The 15,520-nt window shown below is 51.3% G+C and overlaps 1 protein-coding gene across 4 annotated transcripts in view; it reads left to right on the forward strand.

The window, feature by feature from the left end:
• The window catches only part of LOC126532996 (uncharacterized), a 671,944-nt gene that overhangs the window by 115,211 nt on the left and 541,213 nt on the right, over positions 1–15,520 (forward strand). For 3 of the 4 annotated variants that reach the window (XM_055071672.2, XM_055071674.2, XM_050180179.3), the window contains exon 2: positions 11,424–11,512. The exons of the other annotated variant lie outside the window; for it this stretch is intronic. The gene's annotated coding sequence lies outside the window, so the exon portion shown is untranslated. The remainder of the gene's footprint in view (positions 1–11,423; positions 11,513–15,520) is intronic. 4 annotated transcript variants of the gene reach the window in all.

Genomic DNA, 15,520 nt, shown 5'->3' on the forward strand with positions numbered 1-15,520 from the left:
TAATTATATACACGAAATAAAACAAATATGTTTGCCTTGCTCCGAGCGACTGCAAACAACATTGCGTTCGTTCGTGTCACATGCATATTTTTGAATTTTCGCCCAAATTCCGTGGGATACGTGGTATTTGCGGTCGCGCCCCGCGAATCGGCTGTTACGCTGTCAGCTACCTAGCGTTTGTACGAGGCCTGCGCTTCCTTAATCGCGAGTGCAAGAGAACCGTGAACCCGTTCTGAAGCCCCCCCCCCCCCCCCCCCTTATTTCCCGCGCAATATGTCAAATCGAAGACAGCAGTGCATGTGGCGCTCGCTGCAGTGTAAGATCGAGGACGAATGGGCTGAACTCCCCCCGTGCCGAAGGCGCGGCCAGATCGAAGAGACGTAATGTGCGCCCCGTCCTCGACCATCCCATTGTGCCATCGCAGTGATTTGGTCTAGTTGTTACCACCAAATAATTGTAGATGGACTCGGGTGCTATAATAGCACCAAAGTATACTATACGTATAATAACTACATAGTCCTGTCTTGCGCCGTGGCCGTCAGTTTTCTTGTACCATCTCTCGCCGAGCTTCTAAAAATGTGTTTTCTTTCGTGTTGCGTTTGGCCTTCCCGTACTGCTTGCATCGCGCTGTGCAGCATAGCGCAGGCTCCCCTTTGAGTCTTTTCGAATCTTCGGCCACGGTACAAGGGAGCTTCGGCGTGCCTGTGCGCGTTCGGATACGTGTTTCGCTAATCGGGGCCGCTCTTTATTATACTCTTTTTTTCTTCCCTTCCCTGCCTCCTCGAGACGAGTTGGTGCGCCGTAACGAGGGCCCCCCTCATTACGATAGGAGCTCCGTTTGCTGCTGCCAACGTTACTATAGCTGCTGCTGCGCCGAAGCACCCGCGGCTTCTCCGCGGCCCGCGAGCAGCGGCGTGCACGTCGTCTCGTGTCCGAGCACCGCGAGCAGACGACGTCAGCGCGCCCAGCTGGGAGCGCCTCCCCCTTCGTCGTCTACCCGTAATTAACGGCACATTGGTGCGGGTTCACGCGCCTCGATGACCCCCTGTGACCCCTCCTAAACGTGCGTGCGCTCTCTTCCCGTCCCACGTCTCTTTGGCGGCTCTCGGTCGAAGGCCGCGGGGTGGGACTCTGCCGGTCTCTCTCCTATGTTTAGCGCCCGTGACTTGGCTACGCTGAGAGCGTGTTTACCGGCGAATGGGGGGAGCACGCGTGTACCGCGTTTTCTCGCCCCCAGCCCCGGTCGGGGTGCGCTGTTGGAGACCGCCCCCTTTATTTCGTTCGAGAGGCTGGCGCTGGGCATTCTGCCGCGCAGTACGCGAGTTCGCTGTCCTCTGCTACGGCGTCTTTTGTAACCCACGTTCTTTTTGGGGCATTTTCAATCCGATCAATCAGTCAATCAACCAGTCAAATGTTTTGTGTTCTCTGCAGTTTCGGTATGCCGCATGAGCCACCTCTCTGTCTACACATCCGATCGCAAATGTCACTCTGCGTGGCAGCATCGCTGTGCATTGGGCACGCACACGTTCTTTTGTTTGTAAAACGCTACACAACGTTCGAAACAAATACGCGCGTTTCGGCTTTGTCGCTCACGAAGGGCAAACAAGCGGCTGTCTGCAACCCTATTTAAATACGTCTAATGAATTGTTTCACTTCGCGTTAGTTGTCGGAGTGCAGTACAAATACGAGTACAAGATTCGATTGATCGATGTGTACTGCTCGAAGCTCTGAAGGTCGCCGTAGACGCGTTCCTCGGTCCCACCTTTGCGATTCCAGCGCAGAAATGCGAGCATGCTGCCTTCTCTAATTGCGCGCTCGCTACGTGAAGGAAACTTAACGCTGTCGGCCGACCCGCTCTGCAACTGTTTTCGAAATGTGAGTCTACAGGTTCGTAGAACAGTACGTTCCGGGGCACTGTTCCCCGCGATATCGAGCGGAGTCGCCGGCGTCACCACGCTTAGGTGCACTGCTCCCATGGTGACACCTGCTGTAGTCGCGAGTGTGTACACGTGCGTGTGCGGCGTTGGCTTCTCGTCATTTCGTGGGACGCTCACGATTTGTCGGCCCTTTTTAGTGGCACGAGCATCGAGTGACTCTTTTGTTTCGTGCGCAGCACTCTCGGTTCACCCCCTGAGATGACCGCGGAGAAAATTCGAAGTCAGAAAAAAAAAAGAGAGAGAAAGAGTACAGTACAAAGTTCATGCGTTTCGTTATAGATACGATATCAGAGCATAATTTTAGTTACAAGTTGAGTTACTGAAGTGTCTGGAGTAATAAGAATTAGAAATCACGGATTACCGCACACCAAAACACAGAATCGTAGACTTTAGAAACCCGCCACGTGAGCACGACTTTGGCGAAATTCCTGGAAATCCGGAAGTAGAAAGCGTAAGTAATGACGTCACTAACGACGTCGCACTCGAGAAGGTGGCACGATATTTAACCGGCTAATTAATGGAAAACAAATGCTTCCGCGTTCGGTTCGTGCGTTGCGTTCGCCTAAAGTTAACCAAAGAACACCAACGCCGAGGTGCGAGTGCCACTAAGAGACACGTACTAAGTGGAAGATTAGGGTCGCCTACCATTTTTTGACGATGAAGCTGCAGCGTTTGCGATGTTACCGTTCTGGTTCCGAGGCTCCGCTGCGTGTGATGCTGTGTTCGTCTGTCCAGCGCGTGGCCCGTTCGGTTGGCCGCAGTCGTTCCAGTTTTGTGGCTGCCCGGCGCGATAAGCATGTCGCGGAAGACGTCACTCTCGGGAAACTAGGTGGTGCGCCAATGCGTGCACTGCTTCGGCGGCATTGCAGCGAAGTGCCGTCTGGAACCGAAGAGGGAACGGACAGGATTAATGGGCAATACAAGGTTACGTAGTCTTGTGCTGCAGTGTTGACCGCTCGCGAGACAACTTTAATTACGCTCGATTACTTCTAGCGTGACTCGGCTCGCCCCTGCGTGCTAGTCGGCTCGGCGTAACGCTTCCTCTCTTGGCCGTGGGTAGCGAGCGCATTCCACGCCCGTGGTTCGTCCGGCGACCAAAATTTGTGTTATCGCGTAACAAAGTACAGGCGATAACCTTTCCTTAGATCACCGTTATCGATATAGTTTGTTGTCTAAGCGAGTCATAAGTATTTAAAACTAAAACAAGAAATTGATAAGTTTAGGTTTGCTTTTACTTGACCGAAAGAGTAGCTCGAGCGCTAAACACTCAAGAAAAAGAAAAAAAGCGGAGGGGGAAGGCAGACGTACAAATGCGCAATAAAATTCTCACGCTTTCCCTGCGTTTTCTTCTTTTATAAAATATTTTTATTCTTACGCTGGTAAAGGGATGTTTTCCGTGTGGTTTCTTGTAGTCTGAAAGTGCGTTGAACAGAAATAGTGCTATGTTAATCTAAACAAGCATAAAACCTTTACATTGGAAATTGGTGATGAGAATTATTTGCAAGATAGTGTAAAGCATGCTTGACGATTGCGAAACGTGATATAGCGCCGTGCTTGCCGCGGCTTGTCAGCGAAATAATGAGGTTTTTATTGTCTAGAAAGGTCTTTATGTGCAGCACAATTTGACTAGGGTAGCGAGCAGAAAAAAAATTGTTTTCAGCTGCAATATCGCTTTGTCAACGCTAAATTTTTCGAATGATCCCTGCGATCGTGCCTCGTTTGCGTGGCTACGCATGTAGACTGTCGTTTCCTCTCTCGGCGAGATGTTTTTAAGACTGGATCACGAGATGGCGTCTTTGCCCTTGACGGCCGTAGCTTTATGAGAGAAAAGAATTACTCTATTTAAAAATAATAATTTTTGGATATTACGTTCCAAAAACGACCACATGGTTATTTAGGCACGCCTTGTAGTAAAAGACTCCAGATTAATTTTGACCACCTGCGGTTCTTTAACGCGAGTAAAGTATACAGGAGCGTTTGTTTGGATTCCACGGTCGGAGGGTAGAAAAGCACAGGCACCGCGCAGAACCACATCGGGTGTTTGTGTGACAGATACACTAAATATATAACGTTTGTCGTCCTCCTAATGCCGGAATTAATAAAACTAACGCTACACGCAAAAAGAAGAAGATACCGACAGTGATTGGAGAGCGCCGTGCTACGTAAGCAAAGCGCACACAAATGAAGCCCTACTCTGGCCGGGGCGTAGCAGACGACAAAGGCCGAGTTCCCCCGGCTCCGCTTGCAGCGCAGCGCTATCGGTCGCGCACGAGAAAGTTTACGGAGCCTTTCTTCTGCCAAGACGGCTCCGAATACGAACAGGTACGTTAGATATGTGACGTTGCACTGCCGTACGTGGTACTCAGCACTGCGCTTTCGAAATAACAAATAGAATAAAACAAAGCTTCGCTTCCCCCCCCCCCCCCTAATAGTCGGCACTTTTTTTGCCGACAATTGAATGCCAGTTTTTTAAAGACTACTTCAGCAGTCTAATGTGTGCTTGTTATTAGCGTCCGCTTGGCACGCGGGGCCTTTTTCGATGCCTGCGTGCGAGCTTAGCGGGAGTGTACGTGCGCTTAAATATCGCCGGGATTGTAGAGGGAATCGGAAGTGCGGACGGGCCAGTGCGCAAGGTCGAGCGTCGCGTCGGCGTTTCGATTACGGCGTTCCCTCGACGGCGGCGGCAGCGCGGCTCTGTGCAGTGACCTTTCTCGGCGGGCGGCCTTCGGCCCGCACACTCGGCGAGGATGCATTTTTACGAGAGCCCCGTCGAAAGTGTCGCGCCGTCTGTTAAGCTGGCGCCAAGAAGCGAGCGCACCTGCGCACTCGCGTCCGTCACGCCGTGCGCCGCCTCGACGCGATCTGTCAGCGCGGGGCGCGTGCGAGTTCGGTGCATTGCTGAGAACCCCCGCTGCAGTGGGAGAGGCAGCAGACGCTCGAAAGCAGTGCTCTTCGGATCGCGGAAATCGCAAATTTATCTGCAGCTTCACGTTAGGTAGAGGGCTTGTACTTGGCGAGATTGTTATACGCGTTGTTTTGTTTGTTTGTTTGTTTGTTTGTTTGTGCCCGCTCATCGTTCTCGCGCCAATCTTACTTGGCGCCAAAAATTGTATTCATTTGTGTGAGGGAATTTTGAGATGCAATGCGATTGTCGCACTGAGAAGTGTGCGCTGCACCTTTGTATTTTATGGAGAATGCGCTCGCTGCAATACAACATTATTTCCTCTGATAGCGTGCTCTTCCTTTCATTTTTTTTTTTTGTTGTTGTGTAAGGTTCATGTTTTAATACGTAGTACGGGATTATTAGAGCGTATCTTGGTAGCCTTTCGCGCGGCCTCTTTGTTAGGTAACGCAACACGTTCGGCACGCTTCTGCCGCCTTACGTAGCGGCAAAGGGCACTCAAAAAGGCCGGTTGGGTAGAATGGGGTTTGGACCTCCGGAGCCGGGATTTTCAGCCGAAGCCCACCTCCCACACTCCCGCTCCGCCGTTCGCCTGGTGGTGGTTTGCGAGCCAGACAGTTTAGAAGTGGAACACGGCATCCGCGCGATCTGGGAGGCCATCTTCCGGGAAGGGTGCTTAAAAATTCAATCGCCACCATCGGTCATCGTTCGAATAAAACAAGCGAGCGAACAGGTTTATCTATCACTAAATGCTTCTGCCTCTGTTTTGTACGAAATAAAAAAAAAGCTTTCTTTTGCTTTTGTTCTCACGATAGTCGTGGTGCTGCAGTGGCTTTGTTTTTCAGAAACACATGTTTCCATTGCAGCTTCGGGTGGTGGAGAGAATTTTCCTTTCATGATTATAGCTCCAGCTTGCGGGCTTCCACAGAACTGATTTGCAGTAGGTTGCAGGAGGACGTGTTGGGCTACTTGGTGCTTACTTAATGGCACAATGTAGCGCGGGCGTGCGACATGTGACATATTGTATAATGTGACATGTGTCTCTTTGAAGTTGGGCCCTTGTCATAATGGTTCTATATATAATTATTGTTTCTTACACCGCGAATTCTCACAGCAGCGATAGCGGTGAAGTATTCAACTGTCTTCCTTCTAGTGCGTTGCATTAAACGGGCACTAAAGAGAACAATAGTTTGAGCTGTATTAGTGAGTTACTATTGTACGATATCAAGAAAGCCGCGCTGTCGCCGTGATAGCAGGCTTGGTAAGTCGTAAAAGGGGCAAAAGAGAGAGACCGCTGGCGACGACGCCTTATCCCGCAGCTGTTCGCCGCCATGTCACAGTTAATAGAGACTTTTAGCTTGTACGCTATTCCGGTAAACGGGAGTGGTTTGGGCGGATTACCGGATGATCGGGGCGTAAACGTGAGCGGTGAAGCCGCCTGGTGTTGTAGAGCTCAACCAGACAAACGCATAGCTAAAACTGCAGTAACTCACCATATCCTGCTTCGCCACTCGTGCAAATTTTTGGCAGCGGCGTAATTGTGAACACGATTACGCCACTGTCGAAAATTTACGCCAGCAGCTAAGCAGAATATAGTAATTAGCTCTGTGTTTGTGTGGTTGAGCTTTGCGCCACCAGCTGGCGCCACCAATCTGGCCGCTCACGTTGACGCCCCCGCTAAACCGGAAAACCGCCCGCGCTTGCCCGAATACCGGACACGCTAAAAGTCTCTATTGACGACGACAGCTAGGGCGTATTTCGTTTCTTTAGCGGCAGAGGTGGACTGTATTGTCTTTTAAAATAACCAAAGACCAAACACATTAAGTTTTAAGAACACTTACAAAGCCACAACGGCCAAAATACTCCCTAATGCAAAATTTGAGCGCCGCTATGTACGTGTTTTCATTTCGCGATATATTGGCTGGCGCGGACAGTCTGGCACGTTCGGGGCGAAGTGTGGCGCGACTGCCTCGCTAATCGGGAGATGGCGAGGGGAAGCGCGTGGGTGTGATACGCTTGGGCGTGATTCACAGCAGCCGCCGCAGGCAGACCTCATAGACGACGCGCGCGACTGGCGCCATCTCGTAGCATCGTCGCCGCACTACGCTTTTCTTCTCACCCTTTCTCCATACCCCCCTCCTCGCGTCTTTCATCCCCCGTTGTGCTCCGCGTTCGCTTTCAAATTGACACGTGTACTTGCCTATCTTTATCAGGCGACCACGTTTCACCGCCTAACAAATCTTATCGCACAGCGCAGGACGCACCTGCATGTATCGGAAGTTTCTGCAATGTTATCGATGGTTCCATCCCCTGTCTGTGACCGAACGTTGTGTAATCTGATTACAGGTGTGCGCGACGCGAATAATGTAGAACTTTGTGGAAGGCACGCGGGTCCCAGCAATTATTCTGGAACATTCGACGACTGATGTATAAAAGCCGACGCGCTTGACCCGCTGATCGGATTTTCGACGACCGCCGACTGTGTTCGCCGTTTTCGTTGAGCATTGAGTGTAGCCTGTTCTTCTGGGCACAGATTCGCCCAATAAAGTTAGTTTCGCCATTGACAGCTTTCTTGCTGTGTCCTCAGACGTCACTACCACGTGACAATATATTGCTGCGCTCGTGTTTAGATCTGCGCTCTTAAAAAGACAAAATATTTTTGAAATCCGTGGCGCAAAACTGACGTTGCAGCGTTGTGGTCTCGCGAAATAATAATAAAAAAAGAAACGCGCTTCTGCCTTCATTTGTTCATCAATATTGATTTTACCACGACACTAACGGAAATATGAGCTTTGGAAGTATACTTTGCAACTCTTCAGTGATATAGGTGTAGTGTTTCTGTGCAGTGCTTAAAGGGACTCTGAACAATATATTGGAAAGCTTTAGCTTAAGGGCCGCGCAAGCCGCACCCAAGTGTTGGGGGACGCAACTTGCCCCCCCCCCCTTTGGGTGGGGGGGGCTGACTTTATTTCTAGTTTTTTTGTACGCTCGGTGTTCTGCGTCCCCTACACTTGCGTGGCTCGCGTCCGTTAAGCTAAAACTTTCTATTACGTCGCACTATATACCGTGTGTGCCAGCTAACATTAGCCAAGCTCCTAAAAGAAAGGAGAGAAAGAAAGAAAGGACACTAATGCAAGATACAGTTGTAAAACATACGGTATTCTTTCGTCACAGGTCTGGTTTCCGAACACCAGATCTTATAACCGTGTTTAAGACTGCCGCTCCGCGTTTCTTTCTTTATTCTTTTGACAGCTCGGTTAACTATAGCTGGGACACCCTTGTAAATTGGAAGATTTGGTTTGCGTAACAACCGATTCGTTATTCGTTGCGAGAAATAGCTTTTGTAAGCAATCGAATGGCGTGAATGGAAAATCGTGTCAGCTGTTGCGGAATATGGTGCTTCAATTCTGACATCAGCACTGCCTTATTCACACTGTGGCATATAGGGAGGTCGCGTGTAGATTACGTCAACTCGTCCGTTCTGGCGCGGGCGGTTCAAATAGAGGATCTGCAGCGCGTGGGACCTTCGGTGGCAATATTCTACGGAACAAAGGGATATACCGTATTTACTCGAGTATGGGCCGCACCCGTGTAAGACCCGTACCCCCACTTTGAAGTGCGAGATATTGAAAAAAGAAAAAAATTTTGTCCCCCTACGAGACGTCGCTAGTTCGTGTCCTGAAAATTGGTCGGCAACTGTAAATATATTCAAATATATATTTATATTCGGCCGCCTGTGGTTGCATTTATTTACATAGCAGTGTGATCACAATTCGAGGCTCAATGAGTAGATAAGCCTGTTAACACCCGCACACGGTAATAGTTTGTGCGGACTTGCTCGTGAATAGGGTAAAAGCACACAGAAAAGAATGATAGCCATGTGGACGAATAATCTGTCTATCCAGCCCGTCCGAATAATCGACAGCGAATAATCTGTCTATCGGTGTCCCCTTGGGGTAGACCGTAAGTGTCGAGCTGCTGCTTGCAACTACACCAGCGCGGGATATGTGCCTCCCGCCCGAAGAAGCGCTCTCGATGGCGGCAGGCCGTTCTCGGTGCGTACGCCGCCCTCGTCTCTCCCCGCTGTGCGTTCTCAGCGCGTATCGTGTAAGCGGCACGGAGGCAAGTGAACGCCGTGCGTTCATCTAATGACGACTGCAGCTCGGGGTCCCCGGGTCTCTTGTATCGAGGCTGCGGGATCAGAGGTGAATCGCGTTAGTTGACTGCGCAGTCGCGAAAGAGCACTGCTCGCAGAGCACGCGGTTCGGCAGGTGTTGCCGGCGGTGCCGCGCTGCGTGTAAAGCCGTGCAGCCAGTGCAGTGTGGCCACGTGAGTTGCCGCTTTTTGGCGGTTTCGAGTCCGGGGCCTTTCTTTTGTTGGTGTGTGCTGTCGAAGCGGCATGCCCGTGGCGTCGCAGTATGAAGTGACGTTGCAGTGCAGTGCGCAACTAGGATGCTGAATTATGCCACACATGTGACTCATACTGAAAACCACTTGCAGTCTTGCAAAAACGCGCAATCCTGTTCTTGTCGAATTCAAGTTACGCAACCTCTTGTAAACCACTCTTTTCCCACTACCAAATCATGCCCCTACACCTGCTAATAAATTATAGAACTCAATACTGGTGTATAACTTTTTAAATAGCACTGTACCTCTTCTCTGCTCAAATTTTATGCCTTCGCAATTGAAAACAAGAGGCTGTGAATGTGGTAATTCCTTAAGCCACTGGTAGAAAATATACACGTAAAAAGACGGCTTTCTGGTGTTGGCCCCTCTTTATGGAACAATATTGCAGTTCATGTGAAACATCATAGATATTTCCTTGTGATGCTGAAACGTTATTACAAAGAACTGCGTTAAAAGCTTTAAATTTCGTATGTTTTGTATTCGAAGTTTTATTAGAAGTATTAGAAATTATTATAGCGCCTGTGCTGTCTTTTTTTTTTTTTTGCTGCTCGTGTGTGTCTTCCTGTGCGCTTATTTTCTCTCGATATGCTTTGTGTGTTCACCTGGTATGTGGTTAAACTGATGTTTGAATGTATTAAATTTGCTAATGCCTTGTTTTCAATGCTAGTCCGATATGCTGTTAAACTGATGTAGATATCTGTTTTCTACCTGCAAGTTTATGCAAGTAATTGTTGCATGGATCCATACTAGCATCATGCTACGGATGCAGATGTTTTAAACACGTTTTTCTTTATGACCACACCTTGTCTGATGAAGTTCAATTGAATTCTATTCCACTTGAATTGAATTCTATTCCACTTGAAAGAAGCGTAATAGGCTCGTTTGTTGGTCAGTAAACAGGGCCGCGATCGGAGATCGTAGTTCGAAACGCCCGTTCAGTTTGCGTTCAGTTTCGTCGTGCGCGATTGGCCTGGACCGCGCCGAAGGGCGCGGCTCACGGCGTCGGCGTTAAGAACGGCCCGCTGAGATGCAAGTTTTGCCAGCCAGTTGCGATAGCGGCGGCAACTTTTTCTTGGAACTCCACCGTTACGCTCTAGCCTCGTCGCCATTGTGACTAAACGCGCTCGGCGGACCAACTATTGTTACTGATCCCGCCACCGCCAACCTGGTCTGTCGGGAGCGGGGGAGTGCCCGCGGGAACGTCTACTGAGGCCTCTTCCCACGCGCCGTTCGAGACGCAAGACAATGGGCTACCGGCTCATTGTCAGCTCCGAGTTCTACGAAGTCCGTCTGACGTCGGCTCCGGACCGTGAACCTCGCGCAAGGAAGTGTGTGTGTGAGTGTGTGTGCGTACACGTAAGCCGTCCCGCAGAGAGGCGGCTCGTCTCCTGGTCGAACCTTTCCCTCACTTTGGGATAGAGGGAGGACCGAGTGTTTATAAACAGCTGTTGTGCGGATGCTCAGTGTTCTTTCTCAAGCAGTCATGTTAGACTGAGGTACTTTCCCTCGCAGTCATGCTAGACTGATGTAGATACTGCAAATAAACCCATATTCCTCGTTCTCGATGAGAACCAGTCCTTCCCTTCATCAGCGTCCTCAGCGTGAATAAGTTGGACGACAGCATGGGCCAGCTACCTTCTAATTCATGCCGGACTCCAATCTTGACAACGAGTTACGAGCGATGGGATTGAGCCCCCAATCCTGACAGCGGCCTATAGTTTCACTCGCGTGAGGCGAAACTGAACGCAAACTGAACGCGCGTTTCGAACAACGATCTCCGATCGCGGCCCGGATTTGTTCCTTACCGCGCATACGAACAGGTTACACTACACTTCAACTCGGTTCAAACCCAGGGCTCAATTGGTCACAAATCGGGCTGCGTTAATAGACAGAAGATGCGCACCTATATATTAGATTCAGCGGTATTACGCATGCGCAGAACCTCAATAACACTGTATTGTTGTGCGGGCCTGTTCGATAATGCCGCATTATTGGGCAGTTCCCATTTCCAGAACTTCCTAAAGTAGCTTTGTTTTCCCTTTTCTCCCCCCCCCCTCGCAGCGTTTGCGGTTTTCGAGCGATACAGAGAGAGAGAGAGAGAGAGAGAGATAAAATGTGTGCGGGCGTGTGGCTTCTGTGGATAGGTGATGACGTAACTCGCACTTTTTTTCCTGCAGGATACCCCGTGCTAGGAATGATGACCCGCTCGTCGTCTCGCGGATTGCGAGTCCAGAACGCGCCGATGAGGCGAAGCACCGCGTAGAAGGTGAGCGCGAACAGCACCGTTTATTTTCGATATAAGTGCACACGCGGCGGGGACATTTCGGTGTCCGGCGAGTGTGTCGTCGACGCAGCACGACAACTTGTTGCGGTGATTTGCGAGCACGTTCGCACCGCGTTGCGAATGTAGAACTCGACGGCGTGAAATGTCTGACTGCGTGGCACGTGTGCCTCGAATAGTTCTCCAGGAAAGAATCTGGGAGTAAAAGGGCTCAAAGTGTCTCTTTCTACACTTTGACACTTTAGTAAGGTCTAGAGACAAGCACGTTAATTTTGAATCCTCGAATCTCAAAACGGGAGAACGCTTAGAATTGTTAGGAATGGCCGTACCGGGTGACAACGTGCCAGCTATTTCAGCCCGCTGCACGTGTTCCTAACCAACCGGACGGGGCGCACTTCAGAGAACTGCGATTGACCGGCAGCCACATGGCGCGGGGTCAGCTCAGGAATGTGCTACCCGCCAGCGCCACCCTTGACGGAGCAGAGTTCTACGAAGCCCCGCTGACGTCGGCTCCGGACTTTTACACCTGTGTGTGTGTGCAACACGAGTCTGTGAGCCCGCCTCCTCCAAAAGGGCGGGTCATCTTCGGTGACGTCGAACGATGACGACGAACGTTTCCGTTCGCTTGGAATCAAGGGGGGGACAAGTGCTTATAAGCAGCGGTTGTCGGCAGTGAGCTGCGTGCTCGTTGTCGTGCTCGTCGTCGTGAGCTGTGTGCTCGTTGTCATGCTCGAAATGTACTAGTGACCTCTGTGCTCGTAAGCTGTTTGCTGTATGCGTCGTCTTGCGGGCTCCATTCGGGAGTCACGCTAGACTGTCGATGTATGTCTTGTTTTAAATGTAAATCCTGTAAATAAATCCTGTTCACCGAGTTCCTCTCTACGACCTTCAACTCCTTCAAATGGTGGCAGCGGTGAGGTCGTCCGACAACTCCTACATCTGGTTGACAGCGGTGGGATCGTCCGACAACTCTTACAGAATATACTTTCATTAACGTTCCAATCCTTCTGATCATTCTCTGAGGACGCGTTAGAAGTATCGGTTCTCCGACAGCTGGACTACAATGGGACAAGTTGAAAACCCGATTGAAGTCTGTTGAATTCGTTTTTGGTACGACAAGTCTTACAGTGCCGGATCTGATAGTTTTCAAGTGGTAAGCACCTGCGCATCAAAACCGTCCGATCCGTTTCGTGACGTGCCTGAAAAACGGCCCCTTCAGCTACATTTAGCTACTTTCAGCTACTTCAGCTACTGTTCAGAGCTACTGAAAAATTTGTCGGCGGAATGGAGTTCGGCGTTGTTTCTGCGGGCGGCTACACGTGAGGGTCGTGCACGCGGGGTGGTCAAGAGTCGACGCGCGGCTCGACAACAAGACGGCGGCGGCGTAGAGTTGTAACCGTCGGGGGGTTGGGGGGCTCGTGCACGGAGAGTGCACAAGCGGGTTGCGTGTGAGTCGGGGCTTCCGCCGTTCGATGCGCGGAAGCAGTGCCGTGGGTTTTGAGTCGACTCATCGCTGCTGAACCGTAGCCACTGTTACGTTTCGCCTCCGACGCGCGGTATAGCCGGCGCAGATGCAACGGACGCCGGGGCTTCGTTCAAAGCGGCGGACATTTTGGCCCGTTCAGCGCTGCCGCAACGCCTCCCCGCCAAGCGCGTCCAGGCATGTTTCAATGCCACGTGTCTTCGTGTGTGCGTGTGTGTGTGTGTGCATGTTGGTGCCCACGCTTGTCAAAGCGCGGCAGCCGGGGAGAGGAGCTCCCCCAACTGTGAAGCGAGGAGGTCTGACCGGCGCCGGCCCGGCGGATGCGTCACCTACTCGTCTCAACGTGCCCGAGCGGCGCCGTCACGTGCGCCTCATCGCGAGCCGTTCCTTCTTGCCCTCAACTCCGAGAGTATAAAAGCAGCTGCCCCCGGACCCCAAGAGAGAGGCTCCGATTTCTTTCGTTGAGTAACGTGCTCTCCCGTCTCTCCACTTCGGTCAACCTGACCGGCCGCTCTTTTGCGATGCTATAATAAACAAGTTGTTCTGTTAGCAGTCGACTCATCCTTTGCCAGGACCTTCGGATGCTTCCAGTTGTGCCCCAGGCCGCCAGGCCAACGCTACCCTTGGGGCTTGCGACCCATTTGCAACACCACGCCGAGACATTCCGCGGACGGATGCCCCATCGTACGTGAAGCTGTTCTCTTTGGGGGGGGAGGGGAGGGGGGGGACTGGTTTTGCGAGGTTGTGAGACGAAAGACGCATTGCACTGCAAAGGAGTCACGGCAACGGCCATTGGAACTCCGGATAGCGTCACCCTGGAGCCCCGTTGTGTGCACGTTGCGCGCACCGCAGCGTGATTGGACGAACGATGGGGCGAGCTTGCTGTTTGGGGATGCCTTTAGGTACGTGCAGGGCCGTTGGAGGGAGATTCGGCTAAGAACACCAAAATTAAAACATGATTGTAACTTTTGATGTCCGCGTATTTTCCATTCTATTGCTTTCCTATTCCATCCTAATAGGCAGTTAACCCCTTGCAATCGGCGTCACAGCCTTGACTATTGTAATTTGACTTCGCGGCATCCGCAACACCTTCAACTTTCCCTCAACGACATCGAGGCGAATATCACCTGGCGGTGTTGTCAGTATACGACCGTGCACTATATATATATAGTACTACGTGTCGGTTACTTTTTACGCACACGTGTTTAGCTTTATCATGTTCATGTGCCTTGCGCTTAACATTTCCAATTCAAGCGCGTCAGAATCATCCCATCTGCCGGACGACGCATCGGAATAAAAGATAGACTGCGCGGAGTATTGTATCCTGTCGGAAACCTGTCTAGAAAGGCGGACTTCGCACAGAGACCACGCATGGTCATTCGGCATGTTACAGGTCCGTGCGCCCTGTATAGGAAAAACAACGGCTACCGCAAGGTGGCAGCTGCGGACGCTGGCGCAGTCCGCAGCCGGCCATCTCGAACGCTGTAGAGAAGAGCGATTCAGGCTGTTTACTGCCTCACCTCTGAACTGGAAAAAACGAAAGAAGCGTGAACGTGTCGACCGGGTACTGCTGCAATTCGGCGCCGACTGTGTCTCGTTCGTGGGCTTTTCTCCCGTCGCGTACGTACAGCTCTCGATCGCGCGCCAGAACCTCGTGGCCGCTTATCTCGTCTCACTTGGCGATAGCAACTCTACCGAGTGCGAAAAAGCCGATTGTCCGCACGCTGTCGGGAGGAGAATGGTCGTCTCACACAAAAGAACTCGGCACACTTTTCATGAGCCGGTGTCGTGGTTGTCCTGTCAACGTCGTCGGCACTTATTTCTCTGGGGAGGGGGGATCCTCCGGGGTCATCGCATGGCAGCGCGCGCCCAGTGTCGGATTGTGAGGAGAGCCGCTTGTTTAAGGGATGCTTGTGACGTGGATATGGATTTGGTTGGAGGCGAAGCCGCCTTTTCTCCGCCGCAACGACAACTTCCACCTTTTCGTTGGGGTCTTCGATGACGTAGAACGTTGCGTGTCCTGTTTTTCTCGTCCTTGTGTTTACGTGTGCTGAAGAGGGCGTGCACGTTTGGCTCGGGCTACACGATAGCATGTGCGTATGGCGTGCAGCTGGAATATATTGTGAATGTGGCCTCTCGCTAAACTTCATTTGCGCGCTGGGATTGTTAAAGTGTCTCTCAAGGCACACGCTGGTTTTCGCACGCGGTCACACGCACCCAGTTTGTTGAAGCTATACCGTATTATATCGCTACAGCACCATACACTGTACACAGTTGGAGTTCTAGGTTCGTTTCTCTGCCAGTAAGTAATCGAGCGTTCCCCGGCAGGTGAAGGTCGAATAAAGTTCTGGAGAAACACTTCAGCGGTGAAAATAATTTGGTACTTATCTCTAGTGTCCTTGCATTAAACTTTCACATCACGCGGAGTTCTCAGGGTTCCAGTCCGGCGTCCGGTGCAAAGCGCGCGTGCTGATATTCCGAGCCGGAATTCAGCAATGACGCCCTGACAG

This window comes from Dermacentor andersoni, chromosome 7 (assembly GCF_023375885.2).
Source record: "Dermacentor andersoni chromosome 7, qqDerAnde1_hic_scaffold, whole genome shotgun sequence".
Classification (NCBI taxonomy): domain Eukaryota; kingdom Metazoa; phylum Arthropoda; class Arachnida; order Ixodida; family Ixodidae; genus Dermacentor; species Dermacentor andersoni.